Here is a 6,865-nt window from a genome sequence, read left to right on the forward strand (position 1 = left end):
AATGTTTTGTCTAATCATTATACTAAGTGAGGAAGAAAGATTAGTTAAGGAGAAAAAGAGATAGTTGAAGCAAGATAAAATGTAAGCTTCATCGAGTAATTAAAGAAGAAGATTAAGGAACTTAAGCATTGTTGAGAAAAACAATGTTAGTCGAGTATTAATATAAGTTGAATGCAAGTGAATGTCGAGTGATAGGAAAGACCAAGTTGGACAATATAAGCTGAAAAAGACAAAATAGTGATGATTGAGTAAACCATTGATAATCAAGTATGAGAATCTAGTTATGACCAAGTGACAAGGAAATAACAATTTATGAAAGAATCAAGATTTATGGCCGACAGATTTGAATGATCGAATTGGTAAAAAAATGTTGAAGATAAGGATTGATGAGATGGAACATTCAATATGAGAATTGAATTTGTTAAGCGATCAAAGGATAAGATTGATGAGAATTTTTTTAGAAGTGTCAAGAAGAAGAAGAAGATCAAAAGATGGATAGATTCATTGAACCTATTGAATCTAATCATAACCCTAAGATCTATGGTTATGTTTAAGGAAAAAAAAATTAAAGATACCTATTTAAGGAGGTATAATGAGTGATTTTGACGTTGGTTAAGGACTAGATTTGTTAAACTTACAAGTGGAGAAGAGAATTACAAAGGAGAGTGTGAAGTTTGTGAAGTGTGGGATTGCTTGAAGAGTTACCAAGCATATTTGAGTTGAAGAACATTATGGAGTCTAGTCAATGAGCTAGGAATGAGGTAAATGGAGATCTAAATTTTACAAAGTGAGTTGTATTTTATCAGATCAAATCTTGTTGTTGCTTTCTAACCATTGTAGCAGTAAAAATCCTTTAATCGAGGTTGACCTAACCCTTATTTATAAATATTTTAACAAGGTGACATTCTAAGGGAATGTTCAAAGTCCCCTAACAAGGCCACTACTAATAGGGTGATTAAATCATTTAATAGGGTGACACATAACAGTTTGTTTTATAACCTTTTATAGGGTTGGCTCCTAATAGAGCTCACTTCTGAAGAGTGAAAAAGTGGTAATATTTTACTTGGTGGTTTTTCCCAAATTGGGTTTCCACATTAAATCTTGATGTTATATTTGTGTTTATGATTGATGAATGTGTTATGCTACTTACTATTTATTGTTTTTGAAAATAAAAGTGACCAAAAAAAAGGGGGTTGACCCTTACATCCAAAAGGATGGTAACCAACACATCACCAGCAAATGCCAACAGAGAACATTACCAAAGCAAAAACAAAGTAAAGAGTAACTTAACCATAATATTTCTACCCAAACTACTAACCAGCATACTACTATGAATAGAAACAACTAATCTATAGTAGAAGTCTATAAAGTTTACCATACTAATAAAGTTTATAAAGTTTATAATAAAAAATTGGCACCATCAGGCTAACCAAAGTCTGAGTAACAACTAGATACTAGCAAACTAAGTAACAGCATAAAAACATAAAACAACTAGAATCCAATGATCCCTTAAAACTATAGACTTATTTCTCAAATTTTTCCTTTCCCTTCCCAGCCAATAAAACCCAAGCCCAATCATTGGCAAGAAACTTAAAGAGAAGCTTATGATCCCCCATATTCATTCATGTCTCTTCTTTTTCCTGTGTTAGCAACTGAAGGGTGGTTGCAGCTGCATTAGTGACCTTTAGGGAAAATTTAAAGAAGGTTGAGAATCCTTCCTCTAAAGTTTTAGCCCTTTGATATAGTTGTGCCATCACCTCCTTTTTCTCTTCGACCTTCTCTTTGTTTTTAGTTCCTGCCTTTTTAACTTCCTCTTTATCTTTTCCCACCTAGTTATCATCCTGCAAAAGCTTTGGCTTAGTAAAAACCTTGGGTTTTTCCTTGACCAAGGAGGAAATGGTAATGGGGGAGGTATTCATTTTTCTACTATCTTCATAGAAGGTAATGGGTTCCAGGGTGAAGCTGGCAAAAACATGGGTAGTATTTGTGGTGATGGTATTTCCAACTGACACCTGATTATTTCCAACAGACATCTGGGCATTATCAACAGAATTTTCTGCAGAATTATCACTTTTTTCTACCTCCTCTCTCCCTTCTTCTCTCTTGGAGTTAGAGTTATTCTCCTCCTCCCTCTCCTTTTCATTGTTCTCAGAGCTCTCCTCCTCCACCTCTTCAACCTTGAATCTATTAGACTTTTGCTTATGCCTTGCCTAGGATTTGGCATGTCTTCCTAACCTTCTCCTACCCTTTCTACCTCCCTCCTCCTCTGATTCCTCCTCTTCCACCTCCACCAGTTTTTCAATTTTAATCTTTTTAGTACCCTTTTGTTCCACAATTACTTCAACTCTATTCTTTTTCTTATTTTCATGGCTGGGGGGAGGCCGCAATGTATGAATTCTGGTACCAATATTGGTACTTTGGGAGAACTCTGGCAGTGGTGTTGGTTGTCAACCACCACCACCCTAGGGGGGAAAGCAAAAGATGTAATTAGTATAAGTGAAAGATTAGGCCTTGGTGGATAATGGTGAAGTTATGCCATTTGTACCTCTTCCCCTTAACATCACTGACCACATCCTCTAGAGAATGTAGTAGAAAAAATGGCATAGAAATAAAATCCCTATTTCTAAAATGATTCAAGAGGGGGAAATGGTAGTAGTAGTAAACACCAAACCTGCCCTCTAGCATCAAATATCTCATGAGCATAAGGCAAACATTGTCCCATAGAGCTGGCAACCTATCCCTCTTAAATCCTCCTCTGTAGTGCACTGGCTCTTTGTCTTCCACAAAAAAATTGCTCATATTAGCCTCATCAACCATTTTTGTGACCTTTCTCCATTTTTTTCCCTTCATAGATAGCCTGGTGGCCATGGCAATTACTTCCTCATTAATTTCAAAAGTAATGCCATTTATGGTTACCTTATGCTTATTCCACCCATTAACAAATTGGAGGGCAAAATTCTCATCGTACCCTACCATTGCCTGCATGTAAGGTAGAAATCCCCCTTCCTTTGATAGGGACTAAGTAGCCATCCTATCTTTGAAGTTCTCAAATTTTTTGGGCTCCAGCCTATTCAAGTCACCACCTATATCTTCTCCACCTTCTTTCGATTCCTCCACCTCAATGATGCACATCTGAACCTCCTTGTCTCCAATATCATTACGAATACTATTAACCCTGGACCTCTTTGTAAAGAGTGAAATAATTTTACAAGCCCATTTTTGAGACACTTCAAAATCCCATGTGAATTCATTATGAGAATCATGCATCTTTAACATCATAATTTTTACACCCCTAAAATCTTTGACAATCTGAATAATGATATTATTCCTACTTTCAAAGGGGAAGCAATTTGAATTCTGCAGTATGTTACCATAATGGAAAAATGACACTCTCCTTAATCTACATTAATTCATTTTTCCATTTTTACAGCCACATCTTCTCCTCATTTCCCTCGAACATTTATTAAATTTAGTGAATTTCAACTTTCTAAGGAAGAAATTGCCAAATTTGGCCTCGGCTTTAAATTTTGTAGTCATACTTAATTAATATTCCACCCTCTTTCTTTGCAAATCAAGGACATAATATCCTCATTAAGATTTTCCATATTTCTCCAGCACGTGACTACCATTAATTCCCCATGGTAGCTACCACATCGGCCACCTTATTTCCTTCTCTATAGATGTGTTGTAGGCAGCCCTTCTCCATCCGTTCTAAAATATTAGCATAGGTTTGTGATAAAAAAACCCCTTCTTTTCAGATTGTCAAGAGTTAAAATTTTACCATGTTGAAGAGTCCACTAAAAAAAATTAATTTTAGGGAGTAGATTATTAATCCAAACTTTACTCCATATTGGTGGGTAGAAGTTCTTACTAAAGAGGTGTTTGTATGCCGATTTGATTGTAAATTGGCCACTAGAAGTTAAGTCCCAAACTCTAGTACCCTCCTAGATTAGGATTGGGGGTCTTTGTGCTGCTAACAGCATTTCCAACTCCTTGAGAAGCTAAGTATCCTCTTGGGGGTAAGTGTCTTACATAGTCTCTTCCACTTCCTCCCCTAGTCAATATAGTCCTCCACCTTCCTTCCCATGTCTTCCTTTAGTAACTCCATTAGTCTTTTGAATTTGTTGTAGACCAGTAGTTTACCCCCCACCCCCCCCCCCCCCCCACCCCCCCTTCCCCCATGCCCCCCCCCGCCCTCCCATCCAATTATCCTTCCAAAATCTAATATTACATCCATTCCCCACAATCCACCTTGTCCCTTCCCTTAGTAAGCTTCTACTCCTAACAATATTCGTCCAAATTTTGGAGCCTCCTAGGAGATCATTATTGAAGAGATTCCAAGTGAAATAGGAATTTGATAGATATTTAGCTTTCATTATATTACCCCAATCTATATTATCTTCTCCTAGTCTTCAGCCTATCTTCATAAGGAGGGCTTTATTCAGGTCACGAAGTCTTCTTACTCACAACTCCCCTTTTTCATTTGGCTTACAAACCTCATCCTAGTTAACCTGGCTCAATTTGTTCTTCACCTTCATCCCTCACGAGAGGAAATTCCTCTGTATTCTCTCAATTCTATCTACCATATTTTGGTTAATTTTAAAAAGGGACATGAAGTAAATTGGAATGCCGTATAGAGCCGCTAAGAGAAATTATAATTTACCAGCATTGCTTAATATTTTCCCTTTCCATCCTACCAACTTCTTTTAAATTTTTTCCACTATTGTATTCTAGAAGTCATTAGTCACCTTCTTAGTGGTTAACAGTAGGCCAAGATAAGTATTTGGGAGGTTGGCAGACTGAAAACCTAAAATGTTTCTTATCTTCCTTTGTATTGAGGCATTAGTATTAAAGAAATAGATCTTACTTTTATAGTAATTAACTTGCTAGCCTAAACTTTCTTCATAATTATTGAGTATAGTCTTCCAAGCTTTAGCTTCCATAACAGAGGATTCTCCAAAAAGAAAAGTATCATCAACAAATTGCTGCACCACTTCAGTATTAGTAGTGGTAGCAGGCTTAATCCCTTTTACACATCTTGTATTAACAAGTTTAGAGAAAGGCCTCCCCAAGACCTCCACAACCATAATAAAAAGGTAGGGCAATAGTGGGTCACCTTGTCTTAATCCTTTCTCTACTCCAAAATTTCCCTAGGGAGAGCCATTTAAAAGAATAGAATATTGAACCAAACCTACCATCATCTTAATTAGATTTATGACTTTGTCATTAAATCCATCTCTTTCGAGTGCATCATAGAGGAAGTCCCACTTCACCTTATCATAAGCCTTGGAAATATCTAACTTGAAGGCCATTCTACGTCTTTTATTTTTTTCATTGAATGAATAATCTCATGTGTGGTTATTGCAACATCCAAGATTTGTCTTCCTGAAACAAATCCCTTCTATGGAGTACCAATGATTTTTTCCAGAAATGGCTTTATCCTGTTGACCAAAACTTTGGCAAAGATCTTATAAATTGTCTTGCATAGACCTATAGGCCTAAAATCCATTAGGCTCATGGGTGTTGGGGTTTTGGGGACTAAAGTAATAAAAGTCTTATTAATCATTTTTAGCATCTTCCTAGTTTTAAAGAAATCTCTGGTAGCCCAAACCAATTCACATTTAACAATCTCCCAGAAGTGCTAGAAAAAAGCTAGAGGGAAACCATCCAGACCTAGGGCGTTATATGCTTTCATAGAAAACATAGCACATTTCACTTCCTCCTCTATGATGTTTCCAAGAATGTGGTTGTTTTCCACTATACCCAACCCTTGTGGGATTGTATTAATTAAACTTCTTCTGATAACCTGATTTCCTGCATTGTTATCCTTAATGTAAGCCTTGCTAAAATATTCCACCACATGTCTTCCCATCTCCTCTTGGTCCTTATAAACCCTTCCTCCTTCTACCAATATGCTAATTGTGTTTCTTCTTTTATGATTGGAGGCTGATCTATGAAAGAAAATAGTATTTTTATCACCCTCAGTTAACCATTGGACTCTTGACCTTTGTTTCCAAAAAATTTCCTCCCTCAAAATAATATTCTTCCATTTTTTTATATATTCCTCTTCTACCTGAGTTGCACTTTCAATGACATTTCCTTCAGCAATTTTCCCTTGGAGCTTTTTAAGTTTTTCCTCCACTTCTCCTTTGATTTTGAACAAGTCTCCAAAATAAATCTTAGCCCAGCCCTTAATGTTTCTTCTTATATTATCAAGTTTTTTGGTTAGTCTATACATAGCAGTGTCATCTAATCTTAGATTCCACCATTCCTGAATTCTATCTTTGAAATCTAGGTGAGATTGCCACATTATTTCATACCTAAAAGGCTTTAGTCCCCTTTTTAAACCATCCTCCCACATAAAGATTAAAGGGGAATGATCTAAACTAGTTCTAGTAAGGTTCTCTAGTAGGGAATTTCCCAGATGATTCTAGTTCCCTGTCATCATCAGCCTATCTAGTCTAACCTAGATAAGATCGCTCAATTTCTATTTTTGGTCCAAGTGAATGGGTTCCCTCTAAATTCCACATCAATAAAATCCATTATGCTCATAAAGTCATTAAGATCTTGCAAACTTTCATGGTAGTCCCTAGATTGCAATTTGGTACCAAATGTATTAGTGCCTATTTCCTCCTAATTTCTCCGAGTGATAAAGGGGGGTATTAAAATCTCCCATAAACATTAATTGTTTATCTTTCATATTTTCTAGAATCCTTACCAACTTGTCATATGTTTCCTTTCTCCCTACCCTACAGTTAGAAGCATAAATATTTATAAGCCCCCAATGTTGGATATTAGTTTGGAATTCAGTTATTATGAAATTTCTATCCACCCATACTTCAACCCCCATCATAGAGCACGGGTT

Source organism: Cupressus sempervirens, chromosome 4 (assembly GCF_028749045.1).
Source record: "Cupressus sempervirens isolate cs-2001-9-10 chromosome 4, ASM2874904v1, whole genome shotgun sequence".
Classification (NCBI taxonomy): Eukaryota; Viridiplantae; Streptophyta; class Pinopsida; order Cupressales; family Cupressaceae; genus Cupressus; species Cupressus sempervirens.